The sequence below is a fragment of the Eptatretus burgeri genome, chromosome 3 (assembly GCF_056783735.1).
Source record: "Eptatretus burgeri isolate ZD-2024b chromosome 3, Ebu_testis_v1, whole genome shotgun sequence".
Lineage (NCBI taxonomy): Eukaryota > Metazoa > Chordata > Myxini > Myxiniformes > Myxinidae > Eptatretus > Eptatretus burgeri.
The window spans coordinates 48,320,107-48,341,476 of NC_140963.1; the positions used below are offsets into that span (position 1 = coordinate 48,320,107).

At 43.3% G+C, this 21,370-nt stretch overlaps 1 pseudogene; it reads right to left on the minus strand.

Annotated features, from left to right (window-relative positions):
• On the minus strand, positions 1–1,208 carry LOC147029820 (uncharacterized; annotated as a pseudogene).
• Between the last annotated feature and the right edge of the window lie 20,162 nt (positions 1,209–21,370).

Sequence of the window (21,370 nt, forward strand, 5' to 3'; positions counted from 1 at the left end):
TCAGGGAGTGTGGTCCAGAGCGGTTCGTAGGACCCGTGCAATGGACAAAGCTGCCTGTCTTGAAGGAGCATCAAATTGATTCTTGATGGAGGGTCCATGCAGCACCATATTTACCAGTGAAAGTCGCACAGGTGGCACAGCCTCCTGCTGGCAGCCTTCAGTGAATGAGTTGGCTTCCTCAAACATGTATCGACGAACTATCTGTGAAGCTCGAGTGAGGTGAACTAATTCACTGTCACAGTCCAGCTCACAGGCTTTGCCAAGTGCCTCGCCAATGTCCTCATCAAATGCCAACAGGACATCTCGTCCTTTGCACTGTTCCTGTAGGCCTGGGAACTGGGCTAATAGGTGTTCTTTCAGCCTTGTCGTATTCACTTTCACTCCATGTCATGTCCAAGGGAACTCCAAAATGCTCCATTCTGTTCGCGTACAGGTTTGCTAGGTCGGCAAGTCTGAATAAAGGAGATGTGTCCTCTTCCAGGTGAGTATCTTCAATGTAAAGGGCAAGTTCTGCCAGCACAATTCCGGAGACCACACTTTCATGACCAGTCTTGTCTTCAGCATTGACAGAGGACTTTGCGCGATTGTAGAGAGACATTAAACACTTGGAAAATGATACTTGACATCAAGAGCTCGCATATCACCCATGCTGAGCCGTGCCAGCAGTTCGTGGTCTCCAATTTGTGTTGCACACTGCCGCACACGCTGATCAATCGTGAAGGTGGTGGCTTCATGTAAGGTGTCCACACCAGACTGTCTGCAGAAGAAGCATGAGTGTTGACTAGAGGTACTTGATTCTGCACTGAGTGACCTGGTGCGCTTTCCTGGCACGGCATTGCCTTCACCAGATGAGCTGCCTCCTGCTGGCCTCTTCTGTGCTCTTTGCAACTTTGTTGTATTAAAACGAAGCATGCATCGTTAATGATAGACAGCTTTGTGAGCAACCAGTGAGGCATCGATGCCCTCTCCTTCATCAAGTCTATCAAGCTGCAGTGTTCCGGGTAGTAAGCCCAACTCTCCAAACTGCATCAGATTCCCAGCCAGTGTCTTGTACCCACTCCCTGTGTTTGGGCGTTTCATATTTTCTGGGCAAACAAGGGACTCTGCTGTGTCCTCCTGCATATGGCACACAGTTCCCAGTTTGTGTTGGATGGGCCAACAGACGCACGGTCCATGGAAGAATGCACTCGCTGGAACTTCTTTGACATGGTCACTCCCGCTCGTGTTGACACCGCTCCTGATGATTATCGCTCCATATTCTGCAAAGACACAAAACACCTTGTTACCACACTAATACTACTTACTACTACTACAACACCACTTCCACCACTACCACCACCACAACAAAATACTTCTGAACCTGTCACTGATGCTGTGTGCGAAAATGGATTTTCCCATAAAAAATGACCATTTTTCCCCAATACAATGGTTGGAAATATAATAAATCAACACAAATGACATTTGTATTGTTTTCCTTTGTAAATGCACATCACATGGAGTATTTATCACCTCTCAGAAACCTACAAAGAGAATAACAATGACAGATATCCCATGTTGTTGAAGTAGAATGGTGGCCATTTTGGAAAATGGCCGCCAAATCTGACCAAGGCAAAATCTCGAGTGGCTCCATATCCAGAATTGTTCAGAATACATTAGTCAACATATGTACCAATTTTTGTGCTTTTATGAAAAGTCGAACAATTGGTTTGCTATGCTGCAGTACTATGAAGGACGTTATGTTTTCACCCCTCTCTGTTTGTTTGTCTGTCTGTTTGTGTGCAGGATATCTCAAAAAGTTGTCGATGGATTCCGATGAAACTTGGTGGACAGGTTGGGTGTGTGACCATGACGAATTGATTTGATTTTGGTGAAGATCCGATTCTGGATCTGGATACGAGAATTATATAACTTTTAAAGTGATTCTTCACCATTGAGAGATAGGGCCAAAAACGATATCGTACTGTAGTCTGTATAGCATATTTCAAAAATGTATTGGGCCCGATATGTTATCACGGATCAGGCATTACGTGGTGGAGGTTTGCACTCTACCGAGTGCCCTTCTAGATAATTATCTGTTGAAGGACAGATCGGGTTTGGGACGATTGGCATCCACACGGAAAACACCCCGCTTCCGGCGCAGTGACCATTCAAACCACCATTTGGGTGCCGGATGTGAGGGAGTACCAGCACGTCGCTTTGCCAGCTCAGACATTCCTTCTAAACAGGGTGGTAAGTATCAAAACGGTCTTGTGGTTTGCAAAACTTCAAAAATCTTTTTGAAAATGCTATAATGCTATCGAATCTCAAAATCAAATGTTCGCATCAAAATGATACTTTTGTCATCAAATGAGAAGCTTGCATTATATATCAACCATTTCACAAGAGTGCAATCAATTAAAATATAAACTTCAAAATGTTTTACCTATTCTTTAAAATTTTGTCTTTATATCATATTCTGCTTGTTTATTCTTTCTACTTTATTGGAAATTGTGTCATGTGACCATAAGTGCATATCTTTGTGTTTTTTTCAGTAGACTTAGCCACAGATGACACAGACATCACTGAACAGTTATATATAAAATCATAGTTTGCAATAATTACAACAAAAACAACTTTTTATATCCTTGTGGAGGATCTCTAAGTCTTACTCACGTTGTTGTTGTTCTTGTGGACTTTTTTGTTTCACAGCCTACAGTTTTCATCGAAACTTCCTGAAACTTGGCATATATATGTAAAAATATCCTGCACAGACAGCAACCATCTCCGATTTTGAAAATTCCTCCTAGAAAAAAAGTTATGACGTCAAAATATCTCCGCTAATGGAAATCACCTAAAAAATTATCTCCGAAACTAGGCAAGCTTTTTGAATTCTGTTTGCGGGAATCGAACAGGGCATTAGCAGAGATGAATTACCACACATATGGTACATCACTATGATGTCATATCAATTTTTATGACGTCATCCCTATTTTTTGACATTTTTTGTTTAACAACCCAGAGTTTTCATCGGATCTTCGTGAAACTTGCCATGTATATGCAGAAAGCCCACGCGCAGGCAGCAACCATCTCCGATTTTGGAAATTCTTCCAAGAAAAAAAGTTGACGTCATAATATCGCCGCTAATGGAAATCGCCTATACCATTATCTCCAAAACTAGGCAAGCTGTTTGAATTTTGTTTGCGGAAATCAAGCCAGACATTAGCAGAGATAATTTATCGCAAACCTGATACATCACAATGACGTCATATTCGTTTTTATGACGTCATCATTAAGAGGACGAGGATCTTAGCTCATTTAAGCTTGTTTGGATAAAAAAGGGATTTTACTGGTATTCAACATCCAGCCTCTGCTTTCTGTCAGGACACATGTTCTCATCAACATCACAGGTTATGTTTTCTCTGGCCATACATGTCGGAAGAACGTGCCTTGCATGGCAGATCCACCCTTGACATGCATCTGCAGTGATGTCGTGACATGCCTCCTCCATGGACTAGAGAAGGGTTGCCTGCTCATGGGGATCACGGTCATACACTTTCCAGCACCAGGGGGAAATAAAACTCCTCTACGGGGTTCAAGAAAGGAGAGTAGGTTGGGGGAAACACGACTGACAAGCGTGCATGAGCTCCAAACCACCCTCAGACAAGCACAGTGGTGGAAGCTGACATTGTTCCATACAATGACAAAGTTTATTAGCTCTTCTCTCTTCGCTCTCTCCCCTTGGGGAGATAGGACTTTCATCCATTCAATCTCAGAGCACCAGCAGGCGTGCTGTATTGTACATAATGATACCACATCTCCTTTACCCTATCAGTGGCACTCTGTACACTCGTTTTGTTTTAAATCGGTTTCTCTTTTGGACATTGTCAACAGTTGCCAAACAAGCATGGACAATATTTGGAAATGTATCATTGTCCTGAATGTCTTTTAGACGGATGACGTTGTTTGCAATGACTGTGTCCACAATTGCACTCTCTCGTTGTTCGGCGAAGACTCGTCCTCTGCTACCAAAAGGGCTTTTCTTTAAATTCTAGAAATCGATGGAATGTTGACGGACAGGAATACAACATGCAATTGAATGAAAGCAAAACGACACCTTAAAATGTACTTTTTTCTCGATCGCTTACAGTACAATACACTACAGACAAGACAGAGGTGTACACTTTTCAAAGGTCACTTACCTATTCTCATTCCTGAAGATACGAATGACTGAAGCAACCGTTGATCTCATGAGATTGGGTTGCACCCACTGCCCAGCTTCTCTCATTGTCAGTCCATGGTTGATTAGATGATCATCGATGGTTGCTCATATCTCATTTGAAAGATAATGTGTTCTTCTTTTTCCTTTTCCAGCTCCAGCTCCGTCTTGTCTTGTCTTTTGTCTTGTCTTGTCTTCCCTCTCGTATCTGCTCCATTTCTCTCCCATGACTGAGAGTTCACCTGTGCCCCCTTTATTCATGATTAAGGTCTGATAGATGATTGAAAATTTGAGCAACTTGCATTTGCACTTGTGAAGTACAGTATAAATGAAGGTGATATCGGAATTGATTGCTTTCATTTGCAAACATGTGGATTCAATGATAAAAACAAGAAACTCTCAGATGAATGTTGTGCTAAATGTAGAGATTTGAGTTTAGTGTTTTGCAAAAAGTATCTGCTGTACTCGAGATTGAAATCCTTATATATTTAAGTGTTTTGCAATAGCATGTTTTAGTTTTGCAATCTTTGTGAAAACAAGTATAAAAACACATGGTTTTGCAAAGGAAGCTGTTGTTTCAGTTGTGCAATTATTGGTTTTGGTGTCTGACCACAGTTTCAATTGATTTAGCAATTGAGAAAAACTAATATTTTATTCTGAACTCAAATTATAAATTAATAACTATACTAATACCATCACTCACTCACCAGTGACAAAGTGTCTGCTGCAGAGCTTGGCATGTTTCCCTGGACTCCAGTGATTCCCAGTTTTAGTTAGGGGATTGGTTTCTGGAAGGAAAGTTGAAGAAAGATAACTTTTCTCCTATTTTTTAACCTCCATAACCGAAGGTGTATGCCTGTTGTTGGCTTAATGGTTAGGGTGGTGGGTTTGGGATCCTAGAATCCTGACTTCAAATCCCACTCGGCTGTTGAATCAATACCAAGTGGGGTTGACTCTACCCGTCATCCTTCCGAGGTCTGCAAAATTAGTGCCAGAATGCTGGGTATCCTGTGTCGGAGTGGCGACCCATCCAGGATTGTGCCCAATAGCCAAGGAGACTGCTTAGGTTGCACTAACGCTCTGCACAGAGTATGGTCCCAATGGATGGATGGAATCAAAGTTGCTAATGCGTTTTGGTGGTAAACTCCAGAACCAAAGCTGTTGGATCTGGTAATGGATGCAAAATCAGAGTTGGCAACCTTGTGTGTGGCAGTCCCCTCTCCTCCATGGTCTCCCGATGTAATGCCCTTAGACTTCTTGCCGTGAGGATGGGGGTATATGTCAAGGATAGTTTTCCAAACTTCTGTTGCTGACATTGAAACACTTTGTGCAAGGACAAACGATTACATCGGCAGTGTGAGGAGGGATATGTTGACCAGCATGTGGATTGAAGTGTATTACCGCTTGGATGTGCTACGTGGCACGAACGTTGCACATGTTGAGATACTGAAGAACACAATAAACTTGATGAATTATCTGACGAAATGTAAACAACCGCATCATTGTATCTCTTTTGGTTTGGTTGTAATAAAAATTTCAAACCAGAACAAGATTTTGTGGACAGCTTGTAGTTTGTTGCTCAGCCTGTCCTTCATTCCTAAACCTAAAATTATCATCATATAATCCATGGTAAGTTTAGCCAATCAAATTATTTGAATAAATCTATAAGTTGTGAAACTAATTTTACTCTTCTTTTCTTTAAGTGCCAAGTGCATCCAACAATTCAAGACATTCCTTATTGAATCTCCCATTTTCATGTCTCCGCTGACGAAGTCCGAAGCATTATGTTTCCGGGTTGTACGTCCGTCTGTGCTAAATCTCGTTATCACAATAACTTAAGAACGGCTGATGGATCCAAGTCAAACTTGGTACAAGGAAGTATAATAATATAAGGATGAACTGATTAGATTTTGGGGTCAAAAGGTCAAAGGTCAGAGGTCATGTTCGGTAAAAATTATGTTACCATTCTAACTTGTGAACCAGTGATGGGATTTTGACCAAACAAGGTATATGTATGCAGTATGATGCAGAGATGAATTGATTGGATGATGGCGTCAAAGGTTATCGTGATAATGAGAGGTTTTTCTTACCGTGATAACTTAAGAATGGCTTAAGAGATCCAAGTCAAACTTGGTAAAAGTATGCATCATGATGTACACTGAACAGTATACATAAACTGATTAGATTATGAGGTCAAAGGTCATGTCAGGTAAACATGTCATATTTGTGAACAGCTGAAGAGATTTAAATAATACTTGGTGCAAGTTTTGATAACGATGGAATAATGTGGGCAGAGGCATATCTGTCGACTTTGCAACATCAAAGAGTGCCGTTCTACAGGGTACCCCACAGAAAACCAGGAAATTTGAGATTTTGAGATTTATTTTGTCATATTTTACCATATCAATAAACTAACATATAATAAAGTGTATCTTTGTTTTACACTACATCTAAGTTTGCTTTTGTTTTGTTTGAAAATAAAGTGTATCTTTGTTTTACACTCCATCTAAGTTTGCTTTTGTTTTGTTTAAAATAAACTGTACCAAATTTACTGATTTTCTGTGGGGCACCCTGTAGTTCAAATCTTTCTCAGCACAATAATAATTGGCTTCCTGTTTTTGTTTTGTTGTTTTGTTTTATATAGTGGTATTTTACCACAGTCTATTGCCGCCAGTTCCTTGTTAATAAGCCATTGCACACTATTTGACCCATCATCATCATCATCATCATCACACTTTCTTCAATACAAAGAGCAATCTTTTGATACCAGATATTTGAGGTACCTCCAGTACTTTGTAGCAGTCATTTGACAACTGTGCATATTTGTCTGCTGTACCACATAATCTCCACTGGGATTAACTGAAGCTTTTGGCGAGATCGCTATGCCATGAGCCCATCTAGGGTATTATTCTCTTATTAATCATGACATGCCTAGGAGACCCCCAGAGACACTTTGAGCTGTATAAACCGTTTCCAGATTTAATGTGGTCCTAATTCTGTTTGAGCAGTATGCTATTGATACAAAAAAAGCATAAATCTGTCACCTGCATGTCACCAAATGCCAACTGTGGCTGTTGGCTTTACAGTATCGGTCGTTCAGCCACCTGCATCGACAGCTTCCTCCCAGCTCCATAAGGACCACCTGTAATCCCAAGCACGGACCTTTACAGGTACGATCACTCCAGGTCAGCGTGAACCTGAAGCTTGTGGAGGGCAGAGTCATATACCCCATGTGTGGAATATACATTGTACTCATGACCCCCGAATGGACACTCAGATGCTATACCATGAACTAAATGATACTGGTCTGCAGTCATTTACCCACGTCACCTTCATTCCTTGTGGCTTGGGACCCAACAATCAATTCAGATGTTGACAAATCTGCATCACTATATTCATATTGACACTCATTTTTCCTGCATTTTCTTCTTCTCTTTTTGTACACAAAATTGAGGCTCTTGGAAAACTGAGGTTTTCAACATAACAAGCAAGGGGATTAGTTAACAACAGAGTTGGTATTAATATAGGTTTTCAACAGTTTTCAATTGAAATATATGTGCATGGGAAATAACATTGTAACTATTGTAATGAGGCAGCCACAATCACAGATAACTATCAAACTTGGATATACATGGCTTAACGTTGGTGTCATTACTCATTACAAATTACTGTACAGTATACTAGAACGGCACTCGGTAGAGGGCATACCTCCACCAGGCTGAACAGGTTGTTTTGTCGCCCACTGATAGGACGGATCTGGATCCGGACTTTTACCAAAATCTAATCGGCTTGTTCATGTCACCTACCCAACTCATCCACCAAGTTTTGTCATAACCCGTCCACGTTTTGAGATATCGTGCTGGAAATCGTTTTTTGTCCCTATCTCTGAATTGTGAAGAATCGCTTTAAAAATTCTCGTATCTGGATCCGGATCTTCACCATATTCAAATCAACTCGTCCAACCTGTCCACCAAGTTTCGTCCGAATCTGTCCATAATTTTTTTGACACATCCTGCTCACAAACAAACGGAGGTGAAATGGTGGAGGTAAATATGGGTTACCAATAGATGATAAATCCCTGAGTGGATATTGATTTATATGTAAGTCCTGCTGCAAAGATGAAAGAAATTTTGATGATTCTGGGGGAATTTTAAAACAAAGATAAGAACAGCATGTTCATAATGTTGGACAGGGTGACACGGTGGGCAAAAGTACGTCATTGTACAATCTGGACATCAATTTTATCTTTGTGGCACTTCTGTCCGAGATACCATGCTAAACAAACATCGGAGATTGGTTCATGAGGTGAGGCATGCCATCAGCTGTATAGGTTGTGTAATCGGTGAAACAATCGACCCACCACAAAATAGAGGACAGTACAAGATAGAAATGATGGACATGCCAACAATGTTTTCCTTCCGCAGCAAACAATGCTGCGTCGTTCATACAGCTCCAAATCCAACACACTGCAGCTTGCTACTTGATCACATTACAACTTCACCACGAAACATACTTGCTAACAATGCCTACTCGAACACAAATCATGTGACCAGCTTGCCAGTGCACTCTACACTACACCATCTAGAGAAGAGAGGCAGGGTTGCGCAGCAACACTTCACTGCTCCGGATGTGAATGAGTGGAAAGTGCTCACACAATCACTCCTGGATGTCTTTATCACACTGTGTGCAAGGGAGAAATAACAAAGGTTTCCAGCTCAAATTTCAAAAAGATTTTATTAATCAATCAGACTGTACATTCCAATAATACCAACCCTTATTTATCCCACCCTGAAGGGGGATGCAAGACTATTGCAACACCCCTGTCTGCCAGTCTGTCTGTGTGTATCCACATCGATAAATTTTCGCTTTAAAATATTTTTCTCTGCAACCGCTTATCCGATCGAAGCAAAACTTTATGCAAAAGAGGGACTCTCCATGGTTAATATGTTATTGATAACTTTGACATCATAGGTCACATGGTATGGCAGCCAAATTGGATTAAAGTAAAACATTTGGACATCAATTTTCTCTGAAAATATGGTGAAGATCTGGCGCATTGCTGCGGGCGGTCGACCATCTCAACTTGGGAGATCATCTCGTGTCGCCTGCCTGCGAGCCGGAGGAGCGTGCCAACGCCCGACGCTACCCTCCATACCTGGAGCTTGGAGCGGCTTCTGTTGCGGGTTCGAGTCCCGTTACCCCAAGATCGTCGAGAGCCACACGAGGTGGACAGGTCCATGTCTTTCTGGGCATTTGTGTGTGCGTGTGTGTGTCCTTGGGCCCCTTCTTTAAGTAACTGTGTAAGTGCTTTCTTTGCTCATTGTACATTGCATTTCTTGTAGTCGTGATAACTCTGCTCTTGTGTGCTTCCCCTCCCCGATTATTGTAAAATAAATACCCCTATTGTTGAATGTACCAGCTCGTTTCTGTGCTTCTTTCATTGGTTTGCCACGGTGCGTATTGGGGGTTAGGAAGGCCGTTGCTGCCGTATTTGTGCATTTGGACCGACGGACCTCGGTAACCATCCGCTCGGGTTACGCACGGTTCGAGCACGGAAACGGCTCGTTCTGCTCGAGCTCCGTCGAGGGTGTGAATTCCCCGGTATCTTTGCCGCATGGATACTTAGGTATATTGAAGTTTGGCAATTAACCATATCCCACGCAGTCGAATTATTGGCGATTCACGGTCCTATAAGGAACCCGTGCCTTTTGGAGTTTTCTGAGAAGCACTATCTAGATTCCGGGTGTTCGGTGGAGCCGACTCTACTGCTCCTCCTCGCGGTCATGCTCGCCGCCGACACGCGGCCCCACAAAAATATATGTAACCTTGCCTTTCTGAAAGAAAGCTACGATCTAGCAAAGGGAACCTCTTGGTAGTTCCTCGCATTTGAGTGAAGACCTTTTGTGTTCGAACATTCTTAACAGCGGAACTATCTCTGACCCTTTATAAATCACAGAGCCTCATCATTTACAATGTTAAATCTCTGTTAAAATCACTTATTATACAGTTGCTTATCCTAATTTACACTTTTCTTATCTTTTTCTTCTTTGTAAAGCCATTTGATATTGTTACGGTTCAGGGTTGTGGGGTAAATGGAGGAATTTAATAGGAAAGTTCGGATTGAATAGAGTTGTTTGGTCCATGGACATTATGTTCACGTGGTGCATTGCAATGATTTTGCACTGGTCACTGTGATTCTCAAGATGGGTTTCTTTCTTCCTTATTTTTTTCTTGTTTTGTTTTGATCCTTCTGCTGCGGGACCTTATTTCTCCTTTTGCCTTGTATTCCCCCTTTGAGGCCTCAAGCGGTCTCGTGTGGAAAAAAAACTATGGATTTTTTGGGTGGGGAAAGTTTAAAAAAAAAAGGAGTGGTCAAGAAGAAAAGAAAGCGGGTGCGACGAGCGTAATGGCCGGCGAGAGGAAAAGGTGGGAATGAACCCAGGACGCGCGGTCGAGCTTATGACAAGATACCTGGCCTGTAAGACCTCTGAGGATTTGAGTGATCCCTCTGAGACTCTCCTGTTGGAGGCACTGTATGTGTTGAAGATACTGAGGCAGAGGAGAGCCTCATTGGTGCACATTGATCGGAGAGGGAGCAGAAGCGTTTCCTCCACCTGAATGTCACCTGAGCCAACCTGAAGCAATGTGTGGCTTTAAGGTGTTGCAGGAATTGCTCTGGTTCGTTCATTGGCGAAGTTTGAGAACACACTCAGAAAGAGGGAAGGGCGGTTGTGAGGCATCATCAGTGTGGCCTGTGGCTGTGGTGAGGCTGCTGGAACATCAACTCAAACAGGCCTGAATTCTTCTCCCCCCCCCCTACCATTCTCCCTCGCACATCATTTTCTTTACTAGTGCGGGCCCGTAGGTGCGTGGCCGTAGGTGCGTGGCCGTATGTGCAAAAAATTAAAAAAAACTGGATTGGGGCATTGCTTCAATTATATCGGACCAACTGTATCATAAATGGCCATAACTTGGGAAACACTTGGGAAGCAGCTGAAACGGATGAAGAAGAACGATATCAAACTTTGAAAAGGCACATACTCAGGTCCCAGCGTCAATTGTGACATCATATCAAAAAAAAAAGAAAAAAAAGCATTGTGATGTCATTCGTGATGTCATAGCACCGTGTCCTGTCATTGGTTGACAGATAAATGGCCGTAGCTTGGGAACCCCTTGTCCGATTAATATCAAACCTTGAAAAGGCACATCCTCAGGTCCCCGGCAATATTCCTGGCAAGTTTCAATTCGATCGGACCAGTGGTTGTCGAGAAACGGCGGTCGCAGACACACACACAGACGCACAAACACAGATTGCTGGAATTACAGATTGATATCTTGTTTAATATTCCTTTGTTATTTGCCCCCCCCCCCACACCTCCCTTGGGATTAGCTAGGGATATCTGGTGGACCGTTGAATTGTCTTGTCCATATTGTCTTGGCACCTGTTTGTCCTTTAATTTCTTAATTGTTACCACTGCATATATTTTATTATATTCTATTTTTAGTAATATGATTTATCCATTGCTTGTTGGTATACCCTGTGTTTCTTTATTCTGAGTAAAACATTTGCATTTATTCCATTGTTTTGAATTGGTATTGCATTACTGGATTTGCATACAATACTGTGTGTTGAAGAGTGGGGGTGTGAATTGGCATCAGCACTCGGATGTTAACGTCGCTCAGTCACATCTGCTTGCTTATACGGCGCGACTGCACACGGGATACGTATTGGTCTCCTGAGCACGTCAATCAGGACCTCCGGCGCAATAGGCAGTACCCGAGCCCTCTACCCAAGGGCTAGGTCATAACAAGTGGTGTCAGGAGTGGGATACTAGCCTGAGTTGGTAAAGGAGTAAGGTATTGATATGGACAAGTTCGAACTTGAAATTGGGGAAATGGTGAAAACAAAGCGGGAAGATTTGCTAAAGAGCCCTGAATCCAGGGGTTGATGACGTGGGTTTTCGGAAAGGACAGTGATATTCATGGAAAGGGTAACTGAGTCCAGCCAGCTGGAGGGTGCTAAAAAATTTCTCCCAGCCGTCCATTCAGTCATCGTAGCCCAGGGGCAGGTGGTGGTAACGAGTGCATGTCAGCTTTGCCGATAAACATCGGCCAGCAGTTAAGTGCCATACTGGCCAAGATGGATGCTCAAAAAGCTGAAATTCTTGAGAAGATGGATGCTCAGAGAGCTGAAATAACTGGAAGCATGGACGCTCAGAGAGAGAAATCAAGTAGGATGAGGAATATTCTCGGTGCTCATAGAGTTGAAATAAACGAGAAGATAGATAATCAAAAGAAGATATTACATGAGCGGCTGGATACTTGGGACAATACCATGGGGGGAGAGGGGACAGAAACAAAAATTTCTGTTACTCTCGATGGTGACGTGCATGGTTCTGTTGAGACCGTGCTGAGGCTGACTGACTCGTGCGAAATTGGGTTGGACTTGCTACACTTTGACATTGGGGATGTTGCTGAACAGGGTTGAGCAGACTTGGTGGAGCCAATGTTTGAACCATATGTAGGGGAAGAGAGCGACGGTGACATTGACATGCCAAGTACCGAGCAAGTGACTAGTTCAGAGGCATTCGATGGTGAGCTTCCTGTTGTGCACTCTGAAGAGAAAATGCCCCCATTTGGTGAGAATGTAGAGGAGTCCGGTGATGAGGATGATGCTCAGAATTTTTCATTGCGTGAACTTGCAGTTGCTGATGCACCCCAGAATCCTCTCCAGATGTCAGAACAATAGATTCTTCAGCAGGAGATATTGAGGAGAAACAGACAAATAAGGAAGATGACCTTTGTAAGGAATCTCTGCTGATAGAGAGTTTATGCCAGGAAAACAGGGCATTGGGTGCTGAACTGCAGTGCTTCGGGAGTGAAACACAGGAAGTGATGAAACATCTTCGGGAGAGAGTGCGTAAGCTCGAAGCTGAGTTGGACAGTGATCACAGCTGCCGGCAGCATGTGCAGGCTAACGCCCTAGCCCTGCAAGCTGAATTGGAGGGGCTGTGCAGGCAGCAAGCCAAACAAGCATGGCGAGGGCTCATTTGAGCTGGGAAGGAAGTGCGGGCAAGTAAACGGCAGTGTGGGAAGATGAACGAGAAACATAAAGAGTTGCACAAGGCCAAAACACATCTCAACTCACTCCAACTCTCATCGCAGGTGGCCGAGCAGAAGAGCGTAACAGCCCAGGGTCAGTTTCTGGGAACGGATGAGAGAAATCTAGGTGTACCAGATCCTAGTGCGGGGTGCAGGCATACATCCTGCTGCCTCTCGCAAGAAAGCTTTTGGACACTTCTTGTGGTTGATCTGATTATTTGATACCTCATCGAGCGTATGCTTGAAGTCTACGATTGCAGCCAAACATTAGCCGGGGTGCTTTTCAAGATTTTGGAATAATATGCGAATTATAACGATAATAATAAAAAGTATGGAATTCAGGGAGTTCGAAAGCAACGGATCCACAGGGGTGGATGATGCTCTTAGAACCGACCAACCTGCGATGACTTGCACTTAGGATAAAGTGCTTAGATGCTTACTGTCCCAAAGGGTTCAGTTTTGCAAGAAATTGGGACATGGGTAATTGGTATGAGAGCGGGTGAGGGTGACTCAACAGTTGGTAAATGGATTGGTTTGGAAACCAAAATTGTCTTGTGGAGTTGATGTCTGTGATGTGTAACAAATCGAATTGTTTCGAGAATGAATGTGAATTATAACATGTAAGCAGGCCATGGCAGAAAAGGAACATGATCACCATTTTGCATTGTTTGAGAATTGAATGACAGTAGGGGAGGAAATGAGATGTTGGATTGTGCAGGTGGGGAAGATATGTGGGTCTGCAGGAATGGATCAAGCTCTGGAGGAGCGGTGACTGCGGCTGCCCCGGAGGTAATTTGTCCCTGACAGTTGGTAGTGTCTGAGGCTGCGAGAGAGCCTGGATGGTGTGGAAAAATGGAGACCCATCAGAGAGGAGGGTCTGATTGGGTGACCAGCGGTAAGGAAATCCCTGGCGAGCCGTATGAGGCCGAGAGAGGCTGTATGGTGAGGGAGACCCTCCCTGACGATCCGTATGAGGCCGAGAGAGGCTTATGGTGAGGAGACCCTCCCCGGCGAGGTGAAGAGCAAGAGAGCTGTTTGGCTGTCAGGGACCAAATAGTTGAAGGAGGGGGGGGGGGCAAATAAGTTGTTTGTGGGGACCGCGATACCACAACCGGATGTGTCCCCACCATTTTTGTTGTACAGTACCCACCCCACATAGTTGAGGATCACACATATGTGTAACAACATTTAAGCCAAGGTCTTGCAGGGTTGCAATGAATGATTGATATTGGGTTTATGTATGAGAGTATGAGGGAAGGTTCACTTAATCAGTCACTAACCTGTACCGGAGAGACAGAGCTTGCAGAAATTTCGAATTGATAAATTGGGACGGCACGTAACGTTTGGTATTGTGACATCCACCGAGGAACGCAGTCTTGAGAAGGGGGTTCTATGAACTAGATAGGGATCAAGGATAAGGTCCCCCAGTATGTACTTGCCCCCTGTGACTTTTCCCTATGTTTTTGTGTTACAAACCAGCAAAGATGGAGTTGCGCTTTTATAACAACTATAACAAAAGCTAGCCAAATGTTCGCGAGCGGGTGGAGATCCCACCTTCCCAGGTTTCGTGCGAGCAAGCCACGTCCCGGAGGTGGAACGGTGGTTCGGTGAAGTCAGAGTTGGAAGAGTTCAGGGAAGGAACACGCGAGTGCGGAGTGAGGGACGCACGTGGTCGAGAGAGAACGTAGCTCGGAGATGGCCTTGAAGAACAGGGCCTTACGGCTGGCTTTCCTTCGATGCATGAGAAGACGGCACGATTCTCGTATTCATGCTGAGGCGAATTGGCTCGCGTACTGAGCAAGACGCTGGCCTTTGGCTCTTGGTTGGGTCATGAGAGAAGACCCTGAGCCTCGTGTCTGTCACCGAAGGGGACGGCGCCATCCTGAAAAGAGCATATCGGCAGGCGCGATGGTCGGTGAGCCTTGGTGTTGGATACCACTCACAAATTGCCTCGCAAACGTTCCCGCTGTGAGAGAGTGGCTCAGCACCATTTTGCGCACGTCTGCACATGCAAATCGAAGCGCTTCGATTCCACGTTCCATAAAGACCATCTCTGGACCAAGTTAAGTGCCAGAATAAAGAAAGGATTTTCTTTAGTTTTGTTTCCCCTTGTCTGTATTTAAGTCTGTTTGTCGAGGCGCCTCAATTTAGACTTTAGGATTAGTTTACCTCACGTATTATTTTATTCTGATTATTGTCCTTTGTAAATATTTGTCTATTTTCATTAAATCCGGTTATTTAAGTTGCTGTATCCGTGTATGTGTCATAGGGTTCGAGTATAAACCCCCCGTGCTGTGCCTCCATCCCTCCGCCACTGCGCCCTGCCTCTCCTGTGCACGTTATAATCTCTGAGGATCAATGTGTCCTCCGCATCCGATTAAGGAAAACCACTCAACCATCTGGGCTGGCGATGTTAACTGCCTGACACCACAAATTGGGTCGGAGGGATGAACCTGGACTACCAGCACCGCAATAATATTGTTGCATATCCGAGGCCAGGGGCTAGAAGACCACGCACACACAAACCCGAGGAAGATTAGATAGCCAGAAAGAAAGAGAGCAGATGATGATAAACGGCCACGCAACACCTGGAGCGATCAGCCGACCAATGCAATCCAGTATGCTTTGGGGGAGGTAGGAGGGAGAAATACACGTGTCAAATATATGGGAGTGGGAGGTGTGGTGAACTGCAATATGGGGGGGGTGTGGTGTCATGCCAGAGGAAACTGTGATTGTGAATCAGTAATGGATGCTCTTTTGTGTGTCCAAAGGGGACGACATAGAGGGGTGGAAAGAGAGAGGAGAGAAGATGCGTGAGGCAAAATATCCCTAGCCTAGTCGTGTATATGTCTGTGAGTATTGTGTGTACCTCCGTGGGATGCTCCGCTTGAGCGTTCCCACCTCAAGAGTCGGCGTGTTATCTCCTGCTTAGTCAATTTGTCGGGGCTCGTGGCAATGTGCGCTCCGCACTGGTCCTCCGGAAAAAAGAACGTCTGTCACACACCAACCACGGGTGAAGATCCAGCGACGGGCAGACAACAAGGAGCAGTGAAGAAGAGGGTGAAGCAGAGAGGCAAAGAAGAGGGAGGACGGCTCTGCGATCTGCCTTTTATAACCCCTGGGCGAAGAGCGGGGTGACGACCCGAAGCGACGCGCTGTGACCCGAATCCCGCTTCTCTATTGGACCCCAGCGGCCCCAGCCACGCCCTGCCGGGCTCCTGGAGCCAGAAGCGGTCTCATTTGCACATCTTGCGTGACATGGCCCGGAGCTCCGTACCAAACTCATGGGTTGCTCTTCCGGCGACCCCCCCTCTTGCCATCCGTTTTGCCGTGTTCTGGCGACTGGACAAGGGTTGTATCAATCCCGCGTGCCCAGCTGGGACACCCCCGGCGAGATGCAGTTGGTGCTACTTAACATCCCTTGCTTGTCCCCACATCACGCAGTCCGAGTACCCTGAGCCATGCAGCACGCCTTTGTTTAGTGGCGAATTGTATCGATACATAAGTACGAGGAGGTGTGGGAATATTTTTCCCATGTGCAGGAGGTGTTGATGGTCGAGGCGGTGAGATGCCGTTGCAAATTGGTGCACAGATTTGAATGACAGGGCGCGCCATGCTCATGCCGTGTAGCGTTTTCATTCTTTTGGTGATTTTCTCACGGGAGGCTGCATGGTGTGTTTGTTGTGATTCTTTTGGTTCCAATCCACAGGAGGCATTGTATTGCGAACATTCAAACACATTTTGCAAGGTGTGTGTGCTTGCTTGCTTGCTTGCTTCATTTGTACCATGGCTAAAAGGAAAGGGTTGGAATAGAAATCAGAATAGAATGGAAGATAGAGATATAATTCGACCGAGCTATCAGACCCACACAATGCACTTCGTCCTGTTAACCCACTAGACATGAGGGGAAGGTCTGACTGCACGAAGACGAACGAAATAACTGCCTGGGGATCACTGTATGTTGGGTGCCATTGCCTAAGAGGCATGCAGTTTTGCAGAACCGCAACAATATGCTACCTCCGCCACCAAAGGTGGGACTGGATGTTGTCTGGTTGCTTGTTTGTTTCTGAGCAGGATATCTCAAAAAGTTTTGGATGGATTCGGCTGAAAGTTGGTGGACAGGTTGATTGTTTGACAAGGACGAATTGATTCAATTTTGGTGAAGGTCTGAATCCAGATCCGGACACGAGAATTTTTTTATTTTTAAAGTGTATCTTCACCAATTAGAGATTGGGCCAAAAACAATATATAGCATGAAATTTCAAAAATTGATTGGCCCCAATATGTTCCACTGGATCAGGCATTGTGTGGCGAAGGTATGTGCTCTACTGAGTGCCCTTCTGGTTAAAACATGTTTTTATATCGCCAAGATCTGTACAATAAATGTTATAAAATAATAATGAAATGTGAATTGCAAAAGTACAAATTAATATTTGTTGGTCCTCTTTTGATGACTATTCCAGAAGTGCTTTTTCTAGAGACAATCTAATTTTGAAATGAAAACAATTGAACATAGTTATTTAGAAATGATTACATCACTCCACGTGATTCATTTGATGACGTAATTACAGGGATTCCGACTGCTGCCTGGTCTTCTTGACACTACACATTGATGGTGTACTTTATATACACCACTCCTTCCCAATTCCGTGTCTAGGTGATACATGATGCCATCACTGGGCGCCAAAGGAAGGGAGTACTCAGTTTTTACTCTGTTTGTTGGGTCGCCGAAATAGGTGACCCTTATTATCAGTAATTCTGTCTGTTTGTTTGGATGTTTGTTCGTTTGTCATCAGCATAATTGGTAGTAAACGTGGGCGGATTTTGACCAAACTCGGGTGGTAGGTACATCTTATGATCTAGTGCTTTGGAAATTGTGATGGTTGCTAGCGACGCTTTGGTACCCTCGCAACAACCGAAAAACCTTCAAAATCGGTACCGTTCACGTGAAATCAATTCCGAAAGCCATTATCGCACGTAGGGTTATGAAATTTGGCACAAATGATCTACAGATGATGCTCTATCAAATATATTCCGGTTTTTGTGATGTATGGAATAGTTTACCCGCAGCGCCCCCTACAATTAGGGTATGCGCAAAAATTGAAGGCCCTCTAGCGACCAGGTGAGTGCATCGATACGAATGAAACTTTGCAGGTTCATGGTACTCAATGAGTACTACAACTTTGCCTCAGGACATATTGACCGATTTCGCTTTGGTCAGGTGTCAAATGTCAATTAGTGCAAAAATCGATAATATGCGAGAGCTGGAGGTTCCTTCGCGCAAAATGCTACTCCTCCTTGGGTTATGGTCGGATGGTCATGAAAATTCACACTAATCATCTGGAATACATTGTGCACAAACGATCAAGCCAGATTTTCGATTTAGATCTTTGTTCACCCACAGCACCCCCTCGAACTTTGGGGATTTCCGATTTCAAACCGCATTTTCGGTAATTTTCATTCAAATGGATACCGAGTAGTTATCAGGAGATGGAACTGGATGAGATTTTATATGCATAATCTTAAGGTGATTCTCTATCCGCTATATGACATCCATTTTGCTCTATATCTTATAGTTTCCATGCTCGGCGACCCATCGCCGCCTACCGGCTTGTCTGTTTGTCTGGACGATATCTCAGCCATCCTTTGAACTAAAAAGCTGAAATTTGGGGGGAAAAGTGAAGATGTGCTTTGGCAAAAACGGTATTTTTATTTTATGATTTATCAATTACTTGATTAATTACTTAATTATTATCGATTTATTAATTCCTTAATTATTTTGTTTCTCATTTGGGCAATATCTCAGGCACCTTTGAGCTTGGAAACTGATATTTGGACAAGGCAGTGAACAAGTGATTTGGCTATAAAGGGCATTTTTTGATTAATTGATTTATTATATTTTCTTTCTGTTTGTCTGGGAGATATCTCAGCCACCCTTTGTGCTGGGATGCTGAAATTTGGGGATAGTGAAGATGTGCTTTTGCAAAAACAGTATTTTTTTTATATTTTTATTATTAATAAATTGATAAATTACTTAATTATTATCCATTCATTAATTACACTTGATTAATGACTTAATTATTATCGATTTATTAATTACAATTAATTTAATTTGCTTCTCATCCTGGCGATAGCTCAGGCACCTTTTGAGCTAGGAAGCTAATATTTGGACAAGGCAGTGAACAAGTGATTTGGCTATAAAGGGCATTTTTTGATTAATTGATTTATTATATTTTCTTTCTGTTTGTCTGGGAGATATCTCAGCCACCCTTTGTGCTGGGATGCTGAAATTTGGGGATAGTGAAGATGTGCTTTTGCAAAAACAGTATTTTTTTATATTTGTATTATTAATAAATTGATAAATTACTTAATTATTATCCATTCATTAATTACACTTGATTAATGACTTAATTATTATCGATTTATTAATTACAATTAATGTAATTTGCTTCTCATCCTGGCAATAGCTCAGGCACCTTTTGGGCGAGGAAGCTAATATTTGGACATGACAGCGAACAAGTGATTTTGCTATAAAGTGTATTTTTGATTTATTGATTAATCAATTAATCGATTACTTATTCATTTTTCAATGCATTACTGAATTTTCAAAAAGTTACAGATTCGGATGGGGCAGTGGTGGTTTTGGTACGCAAGTAGCCAATTAAGAAATTCATTATTGTATGATTATGATTTATTAATTCTAATTGTGCAATTAATCAATCAATAATTGTACACTGCTCCCTCCCAATTCCGTGCCCATGTACTGCATGGCGGAATGTCACGTGCTGGAGGATTTGTTATTTATTTATTTATTTGGCATGGGGGCAGTGTACTATGATTGTACCTCTACTTTTACAAAATATCGTTTGTAGTAAATGACAAAAAACGGGATAAATAGGATCATGTGATTAGGTATGAAATGGGGCGGTAGGGTGTCTTCATCCAGCGTTACTTAATATTTGAGGGGGTGTTTGTTGAAGCATTACGGAGTGTTGCATGGGGTTGGGAGGGCGTCAGGTTTGGTCAAAAAATGCGTTACCCCCCTAACTCGCCCACTCTTCTTGAAGGACGCCGAGGGTCTTTAACGTCCACCAACTCATGCCGGCCCACGGGATTCTCATTGAACGTCCATCCGAGGGACGCACACATATTGATGAATCGTCCTGCCTATGAAACACCAAAATGGGAGTGTGTAGCTGGGTCGGCATTCAAACCCAAACTGGAGTGTTTCGAGGCGAGTGTTGGTTATATCCCTGTCAAGCACCTCTCAAAAACAAGTTCCATTTCATGTTGCCATTGTGAACAATCATTGTTCTCAAATTCTATTTTTAGATCCTCGTGGAGGATCTCTAAGTCTTACTCAAGTTGTTGTTCTTCATCTTCTTCTTGTGGACTTTTTTGTTTCACAGCCGACAGTTTTCATCGAAACTTCCTGAAACTTGGCATATATATGTAAAAATACCCTGTGCAGACAGTAACCATCTCCGATTTTGAAAATTCCTCCGAGAAAAAAACGTTATGATGTCAAAATATCTCCGCTCATGAAAATCGCCTAAAAAATTATCTCCGAAACTCGGCAAGCTTTTTGAATTCTGTTTGCGGGAATCGAACAGGGCATTAGCAGAGATTAATTACCGCACATATGATACATCGCTATGACGTCATATCAATTTTTATGACGTCATTCCAATTTTTGACTTTTTGTTTCACAACCCAGAGTTTTCATCGGATCTTCGTGAAACTTGCCGAGTATATGCAGAAAGCCCACGCGCAGGCAGTAACCATCTCCGATTTTGGAAATTCTTCCTAGAAAAAAAAGTTGACATAATATCACCGCTAATGGAAATCGCCTATACCATTATCTCCGAAACTCGGCAAGCTGTTTGAATTCTGTTTGCGGGAAATCAAGTCGGGCATTAGCACAGATAATTTATCGCAAACCTGATACATCACAATGACGTCATATTCGTTTTTATGACGTCATCATTAAGAGGACGAGGATCTGACCTCATTTGAGCTTGTTTAATAGTGAACGCAGTGAGCTTCATACTTAACGCGTGCACATGAGAGAAT